This window comes from Agelaius tricolor, unplaced genomic scaffold (assembly GCF_023055355.1).
Source record: "Agelaius tricolor isolate 1412-34295 unplaced genomic scaffold, bAgeTri1.0.p SCAF_7, whole genome shotgun sequence".
Taxonomy (NCBI): domain Eukaryota; kingdom Metazoa; phylum Chordata; class Aves; order Passeriformes; family Icteridae; genus Agelaius; species Agelaius tricolor.
Window position 1 is genome coordinate 34848747 of NW_027269267.1, and position 24868 is coordinate 34873614.

Sequence of the window (24868 nt, forward strand, 5' to 3'; positions counted from 1 at the left end):
CTCGAACCCCGATGGGGCGCCTCGTCCCTCCCTCCCTCCCTGAGAGCGCTGGAGGCCGAGAGGGGCTTTGCCCGTGGGGGCATCGTCTCGGCTCTCAGCAAATGCCAACAGCGGGGGTGCAAACTGGGGGGCGGCTCCTCTTTTCTGTACGGCTCCTTTTCAACCTGCCAAAGGCACCGGGTGTTGAAAGCAAGGGGGCGCAGAGGGATCCTTTGCAGGTGTGGGGGGTGTGTGCCCCCGTTCCCCCCGGGGTCAGCGGGGACCCTCTGCCCCAAAGTGCGCTCAGAGCTGAGGTCGGGTTAGAGGACCCCTTAATTGGATGGGGCGGGGGGAAGAATGGTTCACTTCAGTTCTGTCCTGCCTGAGCTGTGAGGAGGGGAAAGCCAAGCGTGAGGCTATGAAACCCAATAGCCAGATTCTGTTCGTCTTCTACTTTTTTTTTTTTCAATCTCTATGTTCCCCCTCTCCTCCTCCTCTTCCTTTCACTCGGCAAGCCCGTCTGAAGCGCTCCAAATGGCCTTTCAAACAAGAAAACCCTTCAAGGAAAAATGGGCACACATCCCCTTCCAGGCACCTTGCCAAAATCTCCCAAGCACCCTACCTGGCATCCTAGCTTAAGTTTCTTCAAGAAGTATGTGTGTGTCTGAGTACGCGAGGGGGGTGGGGGGGTTCGGGGCCGAGGGGGGGTGGAACTACAGCCGTCCTGTAGTGGTAGACACAAGTTCAGAGCTCCACTTCTCCCCTCTTTAATTAGGCTGGGGAGAGCCGCGGAGGCCCCTGGTTGAGGTGCGAGCGAGGCGGCCGGGCCGAGAGAGTGAGTACCCAACGCAGCCCCGACGGGACCGGGATGGGCACCCGGGGAGCCGCGCCGGGGGGCTCCGCGCTCAGCGGGCAGCAGCGAGCAGCCGCCTCCCGGAGAGAGATGTGGGAGGGGAGGATGAGGATGAGGGTGGGAACAGCGGGCCGGGGGTGTGCCAGTGGGACTCGCTTCCCCGAACTTGCGGTGCGGGCCGCTAGGCGAAACTGGGGAGGCCAGAGCCGGTGCTGCAAAAGTCAGCTCGACCCAGCTGTGACTTCACCTATTAGCCCCGATGTCTTTCCGAGGAGATTGGCGGAGTTAAACATCCCACAATGGGCGCTCTGGGGCGTCTCCAGCCTGACCTCTACCCGGTTTTAATAGTTTCATAGGAACTTCATTAAATCAATTACTTAGTGAGCACATCATCATTTATTTGTAATTAGCACTGAAGAGCTTGATTTTTGCAGCAGCCCGCAGCCCGGTTCCCAGCGGGGTTGGCCATGTACTACAAGCACTTTTGTTTGCTGTGTGTGTTGACTCGTGGTATTATTCGGCCGCCACAATAAAAGTGTAATCTTCACGTCTTAATCTAGCGTTCAGGGAGGAAAGGAAAACAAACACGGGGCGGACGAGGCACCGGTTCCCGTGTCCGTGTCCCCCCCTGCTCGGGCCGGGCGCGGTGCGGCTCCCGGGCCGTGCGGCGGGAGGAGGGCGGAGGGACCGGAGGGTGGGACGGACGCCGGGGCCGAAGGGGGGGAAAGGGAGGAAATGGGTCATCCGCAGCCAGGACAAAAGAGAGCGGCTCGGTGCCTTGAAGGGCACGGAAAAGGGGTGCGAACCGGCTGCCCGCGGCCCTGGGTGTGCGTGCTGGGGGGAAACCAGCGGGGCTCAGCGCTGGGGGCGCAGCAAGAAGGCTTTCGTATGGGGGGCTTCGGGGCAGTAAAGGGGACGGGTAGGGGCAGGGAAAGCCGCATCGGACGTGGGGTGGACGTGACTGTCTTAGGGGCGGGAGGAGAAGAGCAAAAACTCCCCGACGTAACCATCCAGGCCTCCTCTGCTTCTCCCCGCAGCCAGCGCCTTGCCATCGCGGCTCCCCACGGGGAGGCGGCTCCACGCGTGGGCCGCGCCACGGCTGCCCCCAGGCGACAGCCCCAGCCCCTCTCTCCCGCCGCAGGAGCTGCCGCGGCCGCGTCTCTGCGCACCCCGGCTGGGGCCCGGCTCGGGACCGGGATCCCGGGCCGGCCCGGGGGAGGAGGGCTTTGCAGCCCCCTCCCTCGTCGGGCTGCGCTGGCTCCCAGACAGACGCTCTCCAGGCAGGCAGGCAGGGGTTTGGGGAGTGGGGGCTGTTTTGGGGTGTCTGCCTGCCGCCCGAGGGAGGGAGGGGAGCTGATGTCCCGTTGGAGGCTGCAGCACACCCGCAAGCCCAGGGGCTTCTGCACCCCACGCGTGCCAGTCGCGGGTAGGCACCGAGGCAGAGACCCGAGGGGGCGGGTCGGGCTGTGTGTGCCCCTGTGCGGGAGCAGTACCGTGTTCGGCTCTGACGACAGCCCCACTCTTGGTATTCGGGCGCTGCCCACATTTCGGCAGATCACCTGCAGAGGGGCTCTCTCGCCCCGCTGCCCGGTCCTTCCCCACGGAAACCGTCGAGGTGAACGGGACGAGCGGCCCCGCCGGTACTTGCCTGGGTCGGCTCCTACCGGCCGAGGGGATGGATAGTGATTTCCATCTCGTCTTAATTTCCATCCTCGACGCGGCGAGAGCCCGGGTCCGGGGCAAGACAAGTGCAGAGCAGGGTGCAGATGTCACCCGCGATGGTGCTGCCCCTCGCCGTGCCGTCGGTCACCTCGTCTATCGTGGTGGGTCTCCATCGCCCCCGGCCGAGGGGAGCGAGTCCCGGAGCCCCCCAGCTGCAGGGCCCAAGTGGGGGCTGGCAGTGCTGGCAGGGCACAGGTCCCCGCGTAGGCAGGGCTGCCGTGGCGGCACACGGGTGATAAAACACGCCGTGGGGGCAGGGGGCGAACCCTCTCTCCCCTCCGCCCCAAAAACACCGCTTGGCATTAGTGCAAGGGCTACGTTCCCAAGTTCAAGCGAACAGTAGGGAAAAAACCCCTGAATATCCTCTGGGAGACGGAGAGGAGAGAGGTGCTTTATTTGCCCGGAGAAGCCGGGACGCGACGTGATTTTAATTGCTATGTATTTTTAATATTAAATCGTTTTAACATGTAACATAACCAATCTCTTCTGTCCGAAAACGACCGTCCGAGAAGCCGAGCGGGGCGCGTTTGTCGCCAGGGTTGGGATAAATGGGAGTTCCCCGCGATGGCAGCGAGGGAGGCTGCGCGGGCGCGGAGGTTGCGCGGCGGCTGAGAGCGGTCCCAGCGTGGTGAGCTCTCTTCTTGCTGGGCAGGAGACCGAGCCCGGCACAGAGCCGAAACCCCAAACGTTGAAAACAAAAAAGGTGTTTCCCGTGGGGGAGAAAACCAGTACCATCCTCTCCTCCTCCTTCTCCCAGACCTACAAATCCCGCAATTTACTCCACGGGGAGTGCTCACGCGGATTCGTGGGAACCGGCCCGCGTTGTAGGGTGCTATTTTTAGGGCATGGGGCTGGAAATAGAGGGATAACCCCAGGCTTTGCAGAGCAGGAGAGCTGCAGGTGGGGAAGATAGCGCTGGCTGCAGCCGGACGAGTCAGGACGTCAGCCGTGGGTGAGGCGAGTTGCTCGTGGGAGGAGGGAGGAGGAAAGCAGGACCGCGGGCCATCCGTGCTCCCCGTCCAGCCCCTCAGTGTGCCGGGCAGCCGTGGCGGGGCTGCTCCCGCTGTGCGCGGCTCCAAGGAGCGGAGGCGGCCTGCGGCAGAGGCACCTGCCCTGACCAGGAGCGGGTCCTGCCCTTGCCTCTGAGTTTTATGGAAGCGGGAGCACGTTCCCAGCCCGGACGTGCTCTATAAGCTAAAGCCCGTTTGGGTGGGTGGCGGTGCTGCCGCTGTGCCGTCCCGAGGCCCCACGGCAGAGGCATGTCGCGGGTGGAGCCTCAGGGAGTCACGGGCAGTGTCCGTGTGGGGCAGCTCAGCACCCCCCGGCCTCTGGCTCCGGTCCCTTCTGCCCCACGGCCTCTCCTGCCTGGCCACGAGTGTTCCTGCTCGTGCCTGCCCGTCCCACTTGTGTCCTGCCCGTGCCACCCTCCCTGCCTGTCTTGCTTGGCCTGTCCCTGCCTGCCCAACCCGCAGTCCCTGAACCAGCAACCCTCAGCCTCTGCCCCTGGTGCTGTTCATCACTGGCAGGAGCTCATGGACATTTGTTGAGGCTGTACCCTCTCACAGGGTACATCCCTTTCATCTGCTCTAAGGAGGAGGGAAGCTGCGTCCTGTGGGAAATGGGTGAGGAGAGAAGGGTCAACAGGGCAAATCCAGTCGGGTCTACCCTGTCCTAAACCTGGAAGCAGCTTCCCAGACACCCACCCGCCATTACCAACCTGGATGGCAGATTGTGTTTGGAAGCTGGGGCCATGCTACCAAATATTTTACAGCAGCTGTTTAATGTTGTCCTACCCAGTTATTAAAGACAAATAGGAGTAAATTAAAACAGCAATGTAAAGTGAAGTAAAAACCCTTCTTTCATTCTACTAAAAGACAATATCTTTCAATTAAGGAATATTTGAATTCCACAAAAACGCAGAGTCTCCACAGTGACATAAGACTTAGCTTTTCAAACTGTAGCCAAATACAAACCAGCCCAGCTCAGACCAAGCTTAGGCACAGGGGCCATGATCCCATGGGCCAAGGGCCAGGGCAGGCCAAAGACAGGGGCCTGCTGCTTTGATTCTACCCCAGAATACTTTGATTCTACCTCAGATTCCCTCATTGTGGGAGGTCTCCTTTGACTTTTTTGTTCTCATTTCTCGCAGGACAGGGAAGCAGGCTTGGCCCAGAGCAGATTTTCAGGTTCCAAGTTTGCTGGTGGTGATCCAGGGCAGCACCAGGCGCTGGCTTCGGCAGCCGTGCCCAAGTGCCCAAGTGTGCCTAACTGCTGGGGACAGCCCTTGGATTCTTTCCCCCCTGTTCTCTAGCACAGGAAAAAAAAAAAAAACCCAAACCCTCCCTTGAAACTGTTCATCGTGCAATGCCTGAAAACCTTGAATTACCTTATGCCATCACTCGACCCAGGGCAGTCTGCCCAGGATTTTATCAACATTGACTTCATCAGTACTTAGATTTCTATTCTGTAGTTGGCAATGCTCATATGCCAGATGCACTTGCCATTTAGTGCATCCTGCCAGGGTTAGAGAAATATAATGCAGGAATGAGATTAACCTGGGACCATACCTGTGGGGTTTGATGCTTGCTGCTGGCGCCTGGGATCTTTTCAGGGGTATGAACCTGCCAGGAAGTCCTTGGAGAGGGAACTTTGACCTGGGTGCATGCAATTCTGCACCATGTGGCTCTTAAATAAAAAAGTAGAGAAAATGGGAAGAACTTAGGCCCAAATACAAAAATGAGCTGTTGGCATTGAGCTCTTCCAGTGGAGTAGAGAAGCAGGGAGGTCAATAGTCCTGGTTGTCCAAGATGGCAATGAGCTGGCAAGAATGATTTAGCAACATTTTATAGCCACATAAATGGAGCTACATTCAGTGTTTTGTAAGGTACCATAAAGCATAAGTCCTTCTGTCTCTTGGCTGCTCCAGTTCTGCTTTGTTTTACCCAAAAAGAGACAATGTCTGCGATTGCAGCTAAAACCCCTCTAGACACACATAAAACGTGCATGTACCTACACCTGCCCTTCCACACAGGCACCAGTCTCACCCAAATACCCTCAGATCATGTTCATTAAAAGAATAAATTCCACAGGGATTTTCCCAGAATATAAGGGAAACAAAAACAACCTCAAAAGAAAGATGATGCTGCTGGCATCCACTTGTCTTCTTCCCTGAGCTCTCCAAGAACACTACCAACACCTTACCACTGCACAGAGCAAGGGGCACAGAGTGACAGCAAGGTCCCCTTTAATGGCAGATGTGGCCTTATTTAATGTTTTGTAGTGTTTTCTTTATTTTTATTATTTTGCCACTTAAGAAGCAGTCCCATCTTTCCTAGGGATTATGGCATTGTTCCCTCCCTTTCTCAGCTGCCTATCTGTTGAAGAACTAAGAATTTTACAAAACCGATTTATTGTATCTAAAGCAAACCAAAAATATCAAGGTGGAGGATTTTATTTAAAAAAAATATTCTGACTGCCAGAAAACATGGGGCCAAGTTGTCATCAAGTCCATCTTACCTGCTGCCCTACCAGAAGCATCACTTGCAGCTTCCCCTCTCCCCAGAGAACCTGGGGGTCTGATGAGCCAGCAGGGACAGGGATGGGAGGAACATGTATCCTATCCTCTGGCTGGGCAGCTGGGCAGCCCAAATATGGGACTGGGAAGGGTAATGCTGAAATGAGTGTGCAGACAGCCCAAGCTGGTCCCCAGGAGAGAGGGCCCTGCACATCTTGTCTGCTGCCTCTGTCTGCTGCTTTGAGGAGGGCATCCTTCAGCTCCTGAGGGAAGGACCCCACCTCTACCCTCGCTGGGGCAGTGCCCATGCTCTGACATGGCAGGACACCTTCCAGCTCAGGATTCCCCAATGCAACATTGGGCTTGTGACTCATGGAGGGCAGCAGCACCATTTGCTGTGCTAGCACAGGCCCTGGTGCTCCCCAGTGATAAAAGGGAGCAGTATGACAATACACAAGCTGCTGGTGACATGGATGTGCAGGCTTGTCTGTGGCTGCCAGCTCTGGGAATGAGTGTGGCTCAGTGCTGGCAGAAGGTGCTTGATTGATGGCTGGGTATTGTGGGGCTACAGTAGATGTGTCGTGCCAGCTTCTGTGTACCCAGTCCAGAAACCCAGGGATTATATCAAAATGGCAGCTTACAACCATGCCTAAATAATAAAGGTGCTTTCTTACAAGTGCAGTGAACCCAGCCATTTCCTAATGCCAGCACTACATTTGCTTTCTGCATTTGCATCTGTGGCTTGTCTGAGCTCCGCATGTTGGGGAATTTAAAAACAATCATTCGTATTTTTTTCCTTGTTTCTGAATGAACTAGGCTCCTGCAGAAAAATAGCAGGGGTGAATATATTTCTGTTCAGGGATATAACATTCTAGTCAAGGAATTTGGAGAGCAAAAGCATAAATGTGCAGAACCGTGAAGAGATAATACGTGGGGAAATGATTTTTAAAATGTAGAGGTAAAACAAGGATTACACTTTTCCAGAAGCAATTTGTAGACTGTGTGGCAATAAGAATTGGCATGGCAAGTGTGAATCTTGGCTGTGCACATATAGATGCTATAGAGATCCCTCACCAGCCATTTAGACAAATGATTAAGGCTAGAAGATGACAGTGTGCACACATTAAGGTGTGACACATGCTCACACACAAACACAGACATACATGTATGGGCACACACATCTTTACAATCAGCACTGCCTGATTATTCTTTTGTTTTCAGAAGGTTTAGAAATGTTGAAGCACTCTGATAATTTATGCTTACCTATGGGATCTCAACCATTGGGGTGGTACCTGGTTTATTTCTTGTTGATGTTGATGTCAATAATTTATTTCAATGACCAGAGGGGACGTGCTATGCATTAATGATTACTTACTTGCTCTATACATATTCAGATTTTGACTCCTGAGACTGTGCACATTTAGTTTGCCAAGAGATGCTGCTGCCTCTCCAGCAGGTATTATTGACTGAGGCAGCATTAAAGCAGCAAGAGGGGCACTGGGAAAATATCACTGATAGCTGGGAAGGGCCAGGAACAGATCATAAACTAAACTTCACTAAAGCTGAAATACACTCAGGACATTATCTTTCAATGAAAGATTATTTAAAACTCAAGTCTTTGAGTGCAGAGATCATAATGGATCAATTACATTTCAGAGCCAAAATTGTGTTGCCAGGTTATAAACTCACATTTCTGTCACGGTCCAGTTGCTGCTAGCTAACCATCTCTTCAGCCACCAGCACTGCATTTTTAAAGGACAGTTTGGGAGATACATGGCTTGGGAGGAACCAGGGGTGCCAGAGAATCAGTCTAGTTCAAGACTGACTCTTTCTTTTTGTAGCATGGGAGGGAGCGCTGGGCCCACGGCGCCATCAGCTCAGGGGAGGTGAGGGAAGCACAGACAGAATTGCTAACTACATCTCCCTCCATGACAAACTTGTTTCCCTTGTAAGAGGTGAGATACTTCTTCAAAGCACAAAGGAGAGGGGATAACTGGCAGGTGGGGCTCTGTTTGAGCATGCAGAGATTTTCTCCCCCTTCCCTGAGGTCTATTTTTTGTGGTTGTGACTGCCTTTGAAAGGCAGTAATGAGGTAGGAAATCTTCACACTCTTTTTGGCATTGAAGGGTTTCAGAGCAGGATTGATGCTGGATGGCTGGGAAGAGGAAGTCCAAAGCAGGAGAAGTATTTTGGAGTAGTGTAGTTTTTTTAAGTGGCATACATGCAAATAATTTCATATTTGTGACTACATGGACAGCTAGCAGAGCAGGACCATTTACAAGTTTTCCTAAATGGTGGTTCTTGTTGCTGATCATCTTTATGTAGACCTGGTTATTCTTGCTTCTGAAAGCCTATCTTCTTTAGGGTCTCTCTGGGATGATGTAAAGTTTTAATTGACAATATGGATTTCTAACTCAGCTAATACTAACATTGGCCTTAAGACAAATCAACACAGCACTGGCAGAAAGAAAGAATTCCCTTACTGGAAGCTGGAAGGTGTTTCTTTTCTCTCTCGTGCGCGAGAAATAAAAATCTTCCCCCAGATCTGCTCCAGGAGACGTGGTCAGTGCACAGGGCTGGGAGCTGGGGTACACAACCACTAATCCCAGCTCTGACAGACCCCCTTGGTGGCAAATCTCCCCAGCCTCCCTTTCAGCACCTGTAAAATGGAGACAATGAGCAGGACACCCTCCCTTCCCCGGGGCTGGGTGCCGTGTGCGGGGCTGCCGGGCTGGTCCCGCAGGCATCCCTGTGTGCAGCCCTGCTCCACACACCGGCATTTTGCTGCCATTTGGTTGGCAGAAATACCCCACAACAGCACAGTGCTCCAGACGATCACGAGCAGCCATGTAGCAGTCATCCTTTGTTTTCTTTAAACGATTTCAACAAAAATAATGTCTCTTTTTTTTCTGGAGCTGCAGGCAAACCATTTGGCCTCCTGGCAGACAGCTTTCCTGGGCCTCTGAGCCCACTGCGTTTACTGGAGAGGCTCATGTTGCATTTTCTGCCCCTTTCTTTCAAAATGTTCCTTTTGGGGAGGGGAAGGCATGCTCTTATTCTCTTTTATTTCATTTTTTGAGCCCCAGAGCTGGCAGAAAAGAGCTACCTTAGAACAAGCGTGGCTGGTGCAGAGCAATGGCTGTGGTGGGGATGCTTCCTGGCTGCACGGGCTGTGTGCCTGTGATTAAGATCACTGTCAGAAAGAAAGCAGCACTTTTAGAGGGTTTTTCATAAAGCACCCAGCAGAACCCAGCATGGACCAGCAAGAGATCTGCTAAATGCCAAAATTGCACTCAGAGTGAATTTTTTTTGTCTTTGGAGGGTTTTTTAAAAACTCTTTTATATTGACAAACTGTCAAGGAGAGATATTTCTGATTTTCAGGCTGAAACAAAGCACAATGACTGTCACTATGGCCCTAATAAAGGCAGGTAGGTGAAAAAAGAAAGAAGAAAAGAAATGCTTGCTTGGCTCTTGCCCCCACATATTTGTCAGTGTGCCTGTGACCTGAGCCAGCTGCTACCTCTGTGGCTCAGCCGCCACTGTGGTGGCCACAGTGTCACAGGGAAACTGGCCAGGTGCAGCCAAGGCCACCAGCCACCAGCTCTGGACACACAGTACAACCCTCACCACTCTAAACTCCATCTCTGCTGCAAAAACACCGGGAACACTGAGCAAAGCCTCACCAATTGTAACAAAAGCCACCCCCCCCATTGCACCAATAAAGTAATTTTCCCCCCTTTTCTTCTCTGAGAAAGCCGTGTATGAAGTTGTGGCAGAGAGGACCCAGGGCACACCAGGGACTGGAATTTAGGAGAGCTGAATCCTACATCCACCTCCTGTCCTGTTACTCCATCCTGGAGATAATTGTGCTGTGTCTGTCCCTCCTTCAGCTGTCCTGTCTTTTAGGTCAGGCTTGTTCTTGTTATTTGTACCACACGTAGAACCAAGGGGGCTCCCAATTCACTGTGGTAGTGGTAGTAGTAGTAAAAATTGTAATTATAATTATATTAAGAGACCGAGCTGTAGCCAAAACAAAATCCCTTTTCACACATTCCTATTGAGATGTGATCCATAAAACTGCATTTTTATGTCAACACATTGGCAATGCTATAACCTGGAGGCTGGAATAGGCAAAGGCATAGCTATATGCATATTTATTTTATATCAGCCCATTTTTATACCAGTGTGTGTGTGATTGCATTGCACATAAGAATTTATTTTCCTGTGTTCACTGAGATATGCATACATAGCAGTGTTCCATTTACACAGGTAATGTTAGATGACTAGTTTGTTATTCTGGGTGGTGCACAGGTGTTCTAACCATTTTTGATCAGATGCAAGCTGGTCTAACTCTTTTAGGGCACCAGAAAGGATCATCAGGCTTATAACTTCACAGAGGCAAGGCATTGGCCCTTGCCACTTGTAGCTTCAAAAAAATACCAACAATCCAAAACCCAAACTAATTGCAGGAGGTGCTACCACTTCCCTCCTTTGATGTGGCATCTCCCATAGCAGCAGATTGTCTCTCTGGCTCATCCAACTCTGGAGTCAGGTGGTTGTCTAGAAGTGACTTTTCCCCCTCTGGTATTTTGGCTCTTGGTCTCTAGGTTGGAGGCCGCAATTTTCAGCACCTGCTAATATTTTTTTTTAACAGATGATAGAAAGGAAAATTTCCAAATGCAGCAGATACAATCTGCTGTTGCCTGGGTCAAGCATGGACCACAGGGTTCATTTGCCCTGGAGATGGGGGGCTAATGCTGTCCATGGTTCTGGCAATTGTCCCGTGTTCCTCTAGGATGGTGGTCGGTGTAGCGCCTTTCTGTGAATTCTGTGAATTCTTTGCTGCAGAGGAGAAGCACACTGTGTGAGAGCTCTCCTCTTCCTGCTGTAGCAGTGACTGGCCCCTCCAGCACCAGGAGAATCCACACTGCCAAAACCTGTAATTTGCATTATTTCAAACACACTTTCATTTAAAATCCAAAGGAAACATTGAACTAATTCAATATATGCAGGTTCAAATTGCAGCACTACCACAGTAAGAATTCAGATGCTCTGTTCCTTGCAGAGATCATGGCTAAAAGAAGTCTTGACATAAAACCCTGCTTTAATATTTCTGGCAGCTCTCTGTCCCATGACTTCCACCACCCTTTGCTAAGCAAGTCCCTTGCCCCCTTCCCTCTGTTTTTCTTGTGACAGTGTGTGTATTTTAATCCAATGTAACTATTTGTTCTCATAGCCTTCCCTGGCCAGCAGGAAGTAATGGGACCTCTGAATGGCTCTTGAGAGGCAAGGGAAATAAATAAAAGACAAGGAAATTGAAAGAATAACAAAGGACAGACCATCCAGAGCAGGTTTCCATTAGGCTCAGGAGGCAAATGACAACAGGCATGGGAGGTTGTAGATGAGACAAAATGTCTCAAAAGGTTTTTGCCACTCTCTGATGACACTGACTAGAAATAAATATGCTTTTTTGTCTTTCTTCTGAGTTTTAAGCTGACTCAAGGTGTAAATAATGAGAAATGTAGAAGGTTGGATGTTTGCAGAGTGCATGTTATAGCTGGGACTTCTTCTACTGCCTTTTCCAATACGTGTATATATAACTACATGCACACATTTGTAATGCCAGCCACGTCTCTGTGCTGGTAACAGGGATGGGAGAGCTGCATTGCCTTCCTCCAAAAAGTATCTGTTTATCCTTGTCCCAGCCCACATGTGATGGGTACGCATGCTTTTCCCCATCTTACATTCAGAAGTCACTGTTAAGATCTCTTTCACAAACTCATTTCTTTCAAATGTGCCCATCATAGGGTCAGAGTTTGAAGATGAAATCAGAGAATCCAGGTGAATGTTACTCTCCTCCTTCCCTGTTTTTTTTTTTTTTTTTTTTTTTTTTTTTTTTTTTTTTTTTTTTTTAGTGCTTGCAACACTCTTTTTCAGGTTTGGAAATTAATTTATTTTCCTGCCAATGTTTTCTGATTCCATGTGGCAAATATTTTTCTTTACAGTGGAGCAGAAGCCAACATGGCTGCCTCCAACACGCATTGGTTTTGTGTATCCTGTCAACTCTTTCCCAGACAAAGTGAACAGTCCTGGGATCTGTTCTGCCTCCCCCTAGCCCTCTGGTGTGACAATCCTCAGTTTTAGCACATGCATAAAACTGAGGCAAAGTACTGGCTACTTGTAAATACAATTTTGAGGACATTGCTTGTTTTATTTGGAACTATGAACACTTTTCCAACTTTCCCCTGTACCTTTCCAAACTTGGCTATATCATAAAATGTGACCTAACACCCAAAGCACAGACTCCCACAGGAGTGGGTCTGACTGACTACTCACCTGAGTTGCTCAGGTCCCAGATAAATAGATGGTTTATCCTAATTACTTGTTATGTGAACTTTTTGTAAGGACTCTGGCCCTTACAAAACACAGATCAGGGTTGGTGCGGGGTCTGAGGCAGTGCAATGAGCTGGGGTATTTCGCTGTCCTTTACGGATGGAGGAGGTGAGTAGGCTGTGGAAGTGCACTGGAAGTGTCTGTGTTTTCATCCTTTTCATTGGGAGCCCAGGACATGCCCTTGGACACAGGATTCCTGGCTTGCTGGCCATTATTCATCCTGAACTACAGTGGTTGTGCTTAAGTAACAAAATCATGAAGCATAAGGGAAAAGAGCTTCAAGACAAGGCAGGAGTTTTTTGTCAGAGCATCTTAAATATTTCTGTCCATTGTTCTTGCTACATTTGTATTCTTTCCTGCAAGTACATTTATAAAATCAACAACTACAGTAGTTATATGTGTTTGTTAATAAATAGGGCTATGCACCACTTCTGGATAAAATCCATGGTTGTGCATGAGTATTACCTCAAAACGTGTGTGTTCCTCTGCCATGGAGAGGTCCCAGTCCACGGGAACTTGGGTAATGAACTGAAGATTAATTCATGTTTCTTGTCACATGACGGGTTGTGTCTATTAAGGGGCTTAATTATGGAGTCAGTAGCTCTAGGTCCTAAGGAAGTATGTTAGGCTGGTTCTCTCTCCTTTTAACTTTGTTTTCATATTTTGCATTCTGGACAACAACAATTACAATATTGTCCATGTACTGATCCTTTTTCACACAGTATGAACATTGCAGCCTCTGCTGAAGAGTTTTTAGCTGTTTGCTAAGTAAGAGCAGATGTAAAATGAAAGAAGATTTCAGCTCATAGCACAGACTAAGTGCCAGGTTTCAAAACCTGTATTTTGGGTTATGTTTTAAGTTTTGCTTTAGTTTTCATGGTATAATTGTTTACTGTGTTGTCAACAGATTTACTTCTGCTCTCCCTCTGCCCTTATGATACATGTACTGATGAGTGTTTAACTCTTGCCAGAGTGTGCCTCCCATATTGTGAATCAATTGCAGCTTGAAGTTGACACATTTTGCTCCCATTGAGGAATCACTGTTTTATTCATTATGGTGTTGCTATGGTTCTGCCACGATGGACTTTGAGTGTGATTCTGTTGCTCTCAGCAAGTACATGAAAAAAATATGGTGCCTTGTCCTCTGATCTGCCACCTATAAATCAAAGAAAATGATTTGACATATAACTAGTCAGATAATTGCCAAAGACATATGCCAGTTGGGACAAGCCCAAAATAATTTTGGGAAATAGCTGACAAACCCATGGTCAAGCAGGGCAGAATGTGCCCCTGCAATTCCATTCAAACAAATCAGAAATGCCTCCAAAATGACTGTTGCTTCACGTCTGCCCTCTTCTTTTGGGGCTACTATTTATTTCTGTCACTGGATTAGACACCATAACAGAGCAGTGGTCCTGAGCATTGCAGAGATTTGTTCCATGGCCAGCTGGAATCTTGGATCTGTGGCACTGAATGTTTCCATATTCCAGCAGAGCAGGTACAGAGGGGAGTTTGGAGAGAGCAGCATGAAGACGAATGCTGGTACTGGTGGCAATTATCTCAGACCTTTTGTTTTCACACCAAATTTCAGGGAAAGGATGAGGCAGAATAGGGAGTGAAGGAAAGGGCAAAGGCCAGGCTGCCAGGATGTCTCTCCTAGATCTCTAGCAAAGAGTGTAGGCCATGCATCTTGGCAGCTAGCTGGAGTCAAGGAGCTCGGAGAAGTCCGCCAAGAGGCAAGGCACAGAAATGAATGCAAGCCATCCAACACTGGCCTTGAACTCTGATTGAAGCCAGGTCATTTCTGCAGTCCTTACCCAAACCAGACTCTCCTTGGACGAGCAAGGCTTTGGTTTCTGTATGGACTGCAGATTCTGGGCTCTGACATACCCTGTGGTGGCAGATTTCTGCAAAAAACTGATGGTGCAAGGCCATTGCTCGGGGCTTCACCAGGAGAGAGCGAGCACAGAGGGAAGGGATGTTTCCAAATGAGAAATATTTTTTTTTTAATGAGTGATATGTTGGCTTCAGGCAAATGGCAGAAGGTTTTACTGAAAAGGCTTCTTTATGGGATTGTGGTTTAGCTTGGGGTAGGTTAGAGAAGTCTGTAAACCCCAGGAGCTCAAGGAGTTTGACAGGTTTGACAGGCCTTCCTGCTACTTATGAACAGGAGGCTGGAGCAAGTGTTCTTGAAATCACCTCCCTGTTTTCCATAAAAGCATGCTGGCAAGCCAGAGGAAGAGAAAAACTGTTTTCCTCACCCATTTTATTTTCTTGTATAAAGACAATCTTAGAAATATTTTTTTCCAGATCTTTAAAACTTTGCTTTTTTTGGCTCCTCTCAATACAAAATTCCTGTCCACATTTCTCGGCTTTGGATTAGACCCTTCAACGGAGACTTAAGTACCTTAAAATCATTACAGCAAGAATCATTAGTGACACACCAGAAACTGGTATACATCACCTCTAAAGAACGTGCCAGCTCTAAAGAGCCACTCTCTCACCTGGACCCCATTACCTCTGTTCAGCCTTTTTGTGTTCATTTAACTGTACCACACTCCACACTCTGCTTTGTCCCAAAGTGAGAAAATAATGGAAATTATGAAAATTATAAAAAATGATGAATGAAAGCCATTGAAATAATGAAAATGAAAATGACTGTAGAGCTGTATGTGTGTCATGTGCAATGATAGTAAGGGCTGCAGGTCCTGGTGATGACAGGGAGAAGAGCCCTCTTTACTTTCCCTGGGTCAACCTATGCCTTCACACCACCCCTGATCTTAGTAAAGGGAGTAAGTGCTTCCAATTAACGTCACATATTTGCCAGGTTTGCAAAGCAAAGGGCTTGGGTTTCTGCTGTAACAGAAACAGCAGTGGCTGCTGCTGCAATAGTTAAGCCGTCACTGGTCAGAGAGCTGTTGCAGTGTTTGGGCTGGGGGTCACTGCCCTGGAAAGGGGAAGCCTGGAAAGAATCAGTAATTCATGAAAAATGTACACATAAGGAGGAATTTCCTATTTCTTTGAATGATAGTAATTTAATTTAAGAAGAAATCCAGTGACAACTACCTAGGAAATAAATGCCTTTTTGTAAATCTCTGTGGTGAAAATGTACTTAGCTGAAAATCAGCAGAATTCTTCTTACTCTAGTTTCTAAACATGCCTCAGTTCCTAACCCAGTCCTAAGCTTGGGAAACTGAAATGAGCTCTGATAACACGAACAGAATGCTTAGGGCAGAACAAACCCAAGAGATTAAGTTAAATTTGCCAGCTGAAGAAAGCTTCTAAGCTTTATCAAACATACAAGCTGGAGAAAACTCTGAAGGTGGCATGTGAGCCTGCTAATATCTTCCACGAAATCTTCCAGCCACAAGGAGCTCCTCAGACCTGGGAAAGTTTCCTACCTCCTGAGGAGAAGGAGCAGCTTAGCTCCAGAGGCCAGCCTGTAATTCCATAGCCTTATCCCTGGCAGCACCTGACCAGCCCACCTTATCCAGCTGGCCCAGCTGGGAGGCTCATGGGCAAGCCACTTTATCCAGCACCAGCTCAAAAAGTAGAAATTATAATCCCATAGGCAAAGCACCAGAGAAGCCTAGCTGGACTGAAAAAAGAAAAGCAGGCTCTTCAGTGTAAACCCTCTAGCTCTATTCTACTCTCCTATCTTTCTTTCTTTCTTTCTTTCTTTCTTTCTTTCTTTCTTTCTTTCTTTCTTTCTTTCTTTCTTTCTTTCTTTCTTTCTTTCTTTCTTTCATTTAAAAAAACGATTCTTATTCTTATTCTTATTCTTATTCTTATTCTTATTCTTATTCTTATTCTTATTCTTATTCTTATTCTTATTCTTATTCTTTAATGCAAATTATGTATTTCAGCCTCTTAATTCTTGTTCAAAACCAGTTCCTGCTTTTCTGCGCTCACTGTGGTGGACTTTGTCCTACCATTCTCAAAAATTTTCATGGAACAAATATCTTGTCCTCCTTCTGGATGGAGTCATGAAACCTTGGTGTTTCTTTCACATCACCTAGACACTTACCTGGTTTCTTCAATTACGGCAAAAATGACTGCAAGCCCCAAACTGCTTTGCTAGAGCTGTGCAAACGCAGTAAGAGGTGACCTGTATGCCAGAATACATCATCTAAATAGACAAGACAAAGGAAACACAAATGTTCCAGCTGTGCAAAGGGAAACTGATGTATACTGAAATTTCAGAGAAATTTCCACATAGGGAATGTATGCTAGAAGGAAAAATTCGGTCAGGTCCAACTTAGTGCTTTATGACCTTGCTGAGTAGCTTTTCCCTCTGGAATTAAATGTTACCCCCCAGCTTTGCTCTTGGCAGGTTGAGATCCACCCAGGGGGGCTGGAGGAGTTATCACCACAGATCACAGATTCCTCATGGTGGATATGGACCTGATGATGCTCTGAGCTGCAGCTAGCTGCATAATCACCCTCATCACATCCTACAAATGAAAACCAGGGCCTCCTTCACATACCTCCATCATTAAACAGTTGGTTACAACCACATGAAACCCTTCAGGAGCTGTGGGAATTTCCCTATGGTTCCCAGTCTAGGATTTGGGGTGCACCTCCCCCTGTAGTCCCTCACAAAGCATCCCTGCACTGGTGACTGCCCTTTCCTTGAGCAAGGGATGTCCAACATAGCTTTTCAATTTGAGCTCAGCTCCCACTCCACAACTCATTTTTATTTTACTGGGATACCGGTGAAGCTGTAGCTCAGTAACTGATGTTAAGAGAAACTTTTAACACCTCAACAGCAAATGGAGGAGAATGTTTCCCATTAGTGGCTGAGGAAGTAGTGCTCCCGTAACTTCAGCCTTGAAAGCTAATGAAGCTCAGATTGTGGCCATGGCCTTTGATGTAGAGATGCCTGAGGTCAGTGCAGCTTTCGGAGGTGCCAGTGCTATGCTGTGTCACTGCGTTCGTCTGGGCGGGGGCCCAATAACTCTAATCCTGTAATCATGTTTCTGTAAGCAACAGTATTTATGGTGCAGATAGTGGGGGATAGCTGCAGTGGTAATTAAATCAGGGATAGCTGCAGAGGAAAAGCTAATCCAACCCTGTAATATTTCCAGTAGAGGAAGTTACCGCCAACTACGTCAGTAAATGAGTGGCAAAATACTGGAATTGGTGTAGGGAGAGGGTGTGGGGATTAAAATGCCACGTTTGGCCATCTAATCCATCTCCCTGCCAGGACCCTCATTCTGCCAGGGGAGTGATGTTAGCACGCTGGCAAAAATCAAGCAATTCAAAGCTGTGCCTTGACACTGCATCTTTAGCTCCCACTAATGCATGGGGAGGGGGGTTAAAGCACCCACTGATGGGTTTGGCACAGCTAGCTCTGGATTTAATTCCTTCTCTTCATCTGTCTTGCAACCTCAGGCCACATACTACGTATTTCATGTCTTCTAATGTAGGCTGCTGTCTCCCAAGTGCATGTGAATGGTTGGAAAAACACAGTGATGTACTCCACTCTAGTGGGGGGGAAAAGCATGTATTTGAGTAAATATGGTTTATCCAAGAGATGAGGAGAGCCTCCAACAAGCTGTTCTGCTGTACTAATGAGTAAATATATAGACATTTCTGCTATTTTATTTTGCACAACTCCATTATAGATAAATCTCTTCCTATGTAGTTTTTGTTAAATCAGAGGTCTTTTATACCCTCACTGTTTTAAAGAGGAGAAAAAATGGGAGTAGTGGGTATACCCCTTTTTGATGTGGATTAACTTTGGTGGGGATTTTGTGTGCAAAACTGGTCACGAAGAATCCACTCTGCATATCAAGGAATAAAGAAAAATCATGGTTTAAAGAAAATCTCATGTCAGACTGCAGACTTCAGTTGCATTACTCACAAATGCACATACAAAAATAGACTAATACATAGTATGGATAGATATATGTCTAGAGATACACATTCACAAACATATTTCCTTTAGCTCAGTGCCTAAAAGTTCATTTGTGGGCATCCTGATTCTTGATATATTATTTGTAAACAGAGGGCCAGGGGACTGGAGTATTTCCTTGACTTCAATGGATGATGAGGCTTCAAGCTGTGCACTCAGATTGGGACCTCTAAGTATCCTGCTGCTACCTAACAGCTTGCTGAAAAATGACATAATTTGTGACATCAGCAATATGCTGCTTTAATAGGGGTTTATAAAGCAGTTCCCACCCTTGTGTGTTAGGACAAAAACATCTATAGCTACTAAATCTGAGGTGCCCCCCCTGTATTCCTCACACACCTTGCATCCTTTGTACTTTTTTGGCATGTGTGGCTGTAAAGTCCCAGTATGGGAAGAGTGATAAGCAGCCATTCAGCAACATCTGTGCGAGAGCTCTGGCCCCACCAGCGCCAGGGAAGATGTCACTATTCAGAAGAACAGTGGCTGCCAGTGGGAGGTTCAGCAATGCAGATTTTAATGTGGGGATTTAATTTCAAATACAATTCACAGTTTGTATGCAGTTGAAAGATGTTTATTACCACCCGGATGTTCAGGACATTTTCCGATGAAATAAATTTCAATTTGGACGATTGCTGCTTTTAAAGCATTTTCACGGCTCTGTAAACAATATGCTTTATATAATTCTAATGGCAACAGTGAAGAACACACCAACTTTTAAATCACCCAAAATAATGCCAAAAAAAAAAACTGGCAACTTTGGATAACAGAATATTAGTCTGATATTGATTCAAATATGAGGGTTGTAATGACTTTTGCAAATGTTCCATTCTATAATACAATAAGAAGAGAATTATTTACCTCTGGGGTAAATTTGTTTTAAAATAAGGTGCAAACTAAAAAACCTCACATTTTGAAGAATGTAGAACTCTTCAGAACCTGACCAGCAGTAGTAAGGTGTTTTAGCTTGAAAGATTTGGTGCTCTGGAGTCACTGCTGTGTCACTGATACATGAAATGCAGTCAGTACCTGACAGAAAACCCACCCTGGAAGTCACAACTGCCTGGTCACACCTTCAGCATCTACTCAGATTTCTGGATGGGGGGAGGTTTGACACACTCGTGGGAGAGGGGCCTTCACACATGGCTCCTTATAAATGAAATGGGAAGGTACCTCAGGAGACAGATATCTCTGCAAGTGAATGTGTAGTGGATGAGGCAGGGTCCCTGCCCTTCAGAAGACCATAATCTGGGTTTTCCAGCCCACCACCACTTTGCCCTGAGACAAAGGTGCTTGAGTTAGGAAGAACATAGAATAAATCAGGGAGGGCCCATGCAATAATACAGGGACTTCTTTATCTCTCTAAATAGCAGTGTTATAGGTCAAAAGCAAGAAAGAAAGGAAGGAAGGAAGCAAGGAAGGAAGGAAGAGAGAGAAAGAGAGAGAAAGAGAGAGAGAGAGAGAGAAAGAAAGAAAGAAAGAAAGAAAGAAAGAAAGAAATTAATTTTCAAAGGGAGAAGCTGTTCATTAGTGTAGCTATCTAGGCAGCAAACTAAGATGCAAGAACATCTTGAAAAAATACAGGGGTAAGAAAGTAAATTTCCAATTCCTCCCTTGTTCATTTTTTAAGAGTGCTCTTTATCCTTTTGTTTCGTTCCATCCCTGTACATTTTGTAGCATCAAAGATTTTCTACATTATAAAAAATTCCTAGAAGACCTTGGGTAGACACCTAGGCTACCCCCTCATGAAGGCCCTGTGGCAAATGTTTACCTTACCTGCCTTTTCTAGAGAAACTTCATCCCTTTTCTTTACCAACTCATCTCATTGGGCAACTGGCTTTCAATTAGATTCTTTCTTGTTTTACAATAGTGAAGATGCTCATGGATGCAGAGAACAAGGGGTGACTCCACTGCAGGGTATGAGGGAGTAGGCATCTGTCCTCTCTACCCCCGTTCCTCAGCCCTTTCTCAGCCGCTCTCTAGCAGTAATTCCCCCACCTCTTTGGCCACATCTCTGTTAACATCTGCTTTGCAAGCTGTTTTACATGCCCATCTACTTTTACTTGGAGTTGGTTTTTGTTCAGGCTGCTAACTGGATGCAACAGAGGAGAAGCAGCATAAGGGCTTCCACAGGGAGCTCCGGACAAAAATCCCCTCAGATGCGCTTTGGCCACGGGAAAAGGTGGTTTGCCAGATATTCCAGGGCTGAATGGGAGGAAAGCATGGAAGGGGACCTGTAAAGGCAGAACTCAGTGGGTTTTGGCAGCCTCTCTTCAAATGCCATCAGGAACCTCAGTGATGCAAAGAGGAGCACACTGAACTCACAATGCAGCTGGGCTTCAGCCCTGTGTTTACTTCTGTGGTGGCAGACATGAAATATGCTGTAGAAGCAAAAAACAATTTCTGCTTTTGCTCATAACGCTGAGTTATAACCAACCTTAGCTCTCTGCTGATGTCTGCCCTGGTTTTATGCACATTGACTGTATCCAGAGGGAAAGCCATGGCTTCTATTTTCATACTTGGTTCTCATATGAAATAATGGGGGGAAAGGAGGAGGGGGGAAGATGCAGCTGCAAAAACAGTCAGTGAAACATAAAAATCCCTATTGTTTTGTTGTAGCTCTCGGTGCCCTTCAACTTCTGGGCACAGACAAGACCTCCCCCTGCTCAGGTTCAATACACAGGGGAGCCTTGAGGCTCAGAACTCCCTTCCTACTTTTGCCTAAGCCTTGCTTAAGCAATTGTAGTCAATTGTGCTTTTGTTCACGTTAAAAAAAATAGCCCAATGCATGCTAATTTATAGCCAGGGAAGCAATTAAAAGAAAAAAAGTTTATTATCCTTTTCCCCCCTGCCTCTCAAATGGAGTGTTACAGCAGCAGGGTTTTTTGGTAAACTTGACACAAACTGATGTCAGTGATGGGGGAGCAAGGCCAAGAACCAAGCACATGTCTTTACATCTTCCCTCCACATGAAATGGGACAGCCTTCCAATTTTCTCTGTCTGCCTATACTCAGGAACATGCATGCTTTAGGAAAACCTAGGCACAAAGATACACTCATTTCCTTAGGCTTTGTCAGTAAATGTGTTCTGTACACATCACCCTCACATACCCACTTAAAAAAATTGGGTTTTTGTTAAAACATTAAACAAAGAATTTGTTAATTGTTAAACATTAAACAAAGAATTCCTAATATAGCCACAATGTAGAGACATATTTACCTTTTATTACTGAACTTACTGCCTGCCTTTTTTCTGTAAATTATGGCATATTCTTAATATTCAACAAAATGTTAGACACCAACTAGTCCATATGGTGAAGTAAGTTAACACAGCTCGCCTCTCCATTTTGCAACTCTTTGCAAAACCTTAGAACTGCACCAATAGAGGATCTGCCATTAGCACAGGACTGGCCCTTTCTTTCAGGAGGAACTGGTTTTTCAAAACTGATGGAAAAGAAAGCAACAGATTTCTCTCCCTACTACATATTTTAAGAGGTCTCTGAGCAGAGCCATGATGTGGAGCTGAAAGTGCCTGAATGCTTTCAAATGAGCAGGTAGCTTTCACCAGTGGCCCAGAAGTCACACAGGGCAGGCAGGGATGGGCAGCCTCTGCAGGGTGAGCTCCTCTGGAGGCATCTCATGGGCAGAGACCAAGGCTCTTCCCTGCATTCCCACCAAGCACCACAGAGCTGGGGAACCTTCCTCCAGTAGTTCACAGTAAAACACAAACTCTTCGCTGGCAGCCCAGGTGCTGATGATTGAGGAGGGTGGAAGTGATATTTCCCCTGGCCTGTGCTCTCACTCAGTAATACCAATGATGTAGGCAGACAGCTCTTTCACATCCACTGCCACTGGTTTCCCTCTCATTTTGCAAGTATTTAATTCTGTGTTGTACAAGCAGAGGCCTCTTGGTGACAAATCTGGAGGCAGGGCTGTCAGTGGTGGTCAGATTTGCAGAGATACATGCACTACCAACTGTATCTAAGCTACATTTTAAGGGAGAGCAGGACATGGAGAGTTAACATAAAGCACTTCCAGTGGCATCCCATAGAGCAACAGACAAGCACAAACACTACTTAATGTATTAGGGGCTACTGCAAAAGCAGGCCAGGAAGGAAGTCAGGTATCTGGAAGCCTAGGCTAGGTCTTCCCAGCAGCATGAACATCTTCCATAATTCTAGGTTATTGCAGGCATGTGTCACACAGAGACCTTCAGCAAGCTTCAGCTCAGAAAATTCGTAACTGGTGTTTGTGCTTGACAGCACAGCTTCAATACCATTAGCAGCACTAGAAGAAGTAGGAACAAAATTCTAAACAGAAGATCCAAAGCTACATGGAATCACATTTTAAATTACAGAGGCCCAAGAAGGTAGCATAGGCATTTATTAATCCTCATTCTCATCAGGATGATCAGTTTCAAATGTTGCCAGCAGGCAGTGGCCACCTTCAACAGATTTAGAAACAGGGCCTCTTGCACTTCTGAAGGCATCATTCTGAGCATCACCTTATGGTACTGGCTTTGATATGACATTTTGGGAGCTTCAGAGTGAATTGGGGAAGTAATAACCCTAAGCACAGTGAGGCTGTCTGATCTCTCCCCTGCTTGAAGTGTGGCACACACAGGACATTTCCACTGTGCATCCCATTCCCTGCAGCCCAGGGTGAGCAGGAAAGCCCCTGTTCTGTTCCCGTGAGGGACAGCCAGTGCTGGGAGGCAAAGGGAGGCTTGAAGGAGCACCACGAGGACAAGACCAGGTGGGGATGGTGAGGGGGAGGGAAGGTGAGATGGAAATGGAGAGCACGAATTTCTGTGCTGTCCCTTGCAAGCATTGTTGGTGCCACGCTGGAGTTTGTGTGTGTGAGTGTGTGAGTGTGTGTGTGTGAGTGTGTGAGTTTGTGTGTGTGTGGGTGTGTGAGTGTGTGAGTATGTGTGTGTGAGTGTGTGAGTTTGTGTGTGTGTGGGTGTGTGTGAGTGTGTGTGTGAGTGTGTGAGTGTGAGTGTGTGAGTGTGTGTGTGAGTTTGTGTGTGTGTGTGTGTGTGTGAGTGTGAGTGTGAGTGTGTGAGTGTGAGTTTGTGTGTGTGAGTGTGTGTGAGTATGAGTGTGTGTGTCAGTGTGTGAGTGTGAGTGTGAGTGTGTGAGTGTGTGTGAGTGTGTGTGTGTGAGTGTGTGTGTCAGTGTGTGAGTGTGAGTGTGTGTGAGTGTGTGTGTGAGTTTGTGTGTGTGTGTGTGTGTGTGAGTGTGAGTGTGAGTGTGTGAGTGTGAGTTTGTGTGTGTGAGTGTGTGTGAGTATGAGTGTGTGTGTCAGTGTGTGAGTGTGAGTGTGAGTGTGTGAGTGTGTGTGAGTGTGTGTGTGAGTGTGTGTGTCAGTGTGTGAGTGTGAGTGTGTGTGAGTGTGTGTGTGAGTGTGTGTGTGTGTGAGTGTGTGTGTCAGTGTGTGAGTGTGAGTGTGAGTGTGTGTGTGAGTGTGAGTGTGTGTGTGAGTTTGTGAGTGTGAGTGAGTGTGTGTGAGTGTGTGAGTGTGAGTGTGTGTGTGTGAGTGTGTGTGTGTGTGTGTGTGTGTGTGTGTGTGTGACTGTGTGTGAGTGTGTGTGTGCACCACTCTGCAGGTGGCCTTTCCAGGGGCACCCTGGTCCCCACTGAAGGGATGCTGTGGCTCTGAGGGTGGCTGGAGGAGGCCGTTTTTGTGGCAGAGTAATGAATGTGATTAAATCACATTATGCCTTCCTTCCCCTTCCCTTTCTCCTCTATGTCCAGGGCTCCTGGCAGCAGCCCAGGAAGTCATGGGACAGTTCTGGTCCCCGCGGACTGACCATTCATCCGTCCGTCCGTCCGTCCGTCCGTCCGTCCGTCCGTCCGTCCCACGGCCGCAGCCCGGCGGTCCCGCGGCAGTGCGGAGCGCTCCGGGAGTTTCCTGCTGCCGCCCGGGCACCGCTTATCTGCTCCGGGGGGGCAGGACACCCCTCCCGTCTGCGGGGCACCTCGTGGTGCAAGTGCCAGCGCCCCAAAGCCACCCGAGCCCCCCAAAGCCACCCGCAGTGCTCCCCCCTGCCCCGCCGGGGCTCCCTCCGCGGAGTGCGCACTCCCCAGCTGCAGCGATGGGGAAAAAGAGAAGATCGTGGACTTGCCCGCACGAGCTTTCATTCCCTTCTTCCCGCTTTTTAACCTTTATAAGAGTTGTTATAAACTAGCCCTGCCTCGGGACTTCGCCGTGCTCTGAACCCGAGGGAGGTGAAAGTGGGAGAAGAGGGTTGGAGGGATAGGATGGGATGGATGAAATGCAGTCAAAGTTGGTTTCCCCCCCGACCCCCCTCCTTCTCCAATTCAAAATCAGGAATTACTGCTCGAGGAGCAGAATCTCCGTTTTATTGGCTCGTAAAAAAAAAGTTTTCAAAGCCTAATTTCCACCAGATACATTGATTTTCCGTTGAAAACAGAATTAAAACAATAAGCGCGAGTAGGTGCCATTAAAGCTAAACCATCTCTGGCCGTTA

At 47.8% G+C, this 24868-nt stretch overlaps 1 long non-coding RNA gene across 2 annotated transcripts in view; it reads left to right on the forward strand.

Annotated features, from left to right (window-relative positions):
- Window positions 1-223: 223 nt before the first annotated feature.
- LOC139591812 (uncharacterized) overlaps window positions 224-24868 on the forward strand; it is a 74313-nt gene continuing 49668 nt past the window's right edge. The window contains exons 1-2 of one of the 2 annotated variants that reach the window (XR_011679752.1): window positions 224-631; window positions 755-814. This is a non-coding gene — a long non-coding RNA (uncharacterized lncRNA). Of the gene's footprint in view, window positions 632-665; window positions 815-24868 lie in introns of those variants that run through there. The other variant, XR_011679751.1, reaches the window with a different exon arrangement.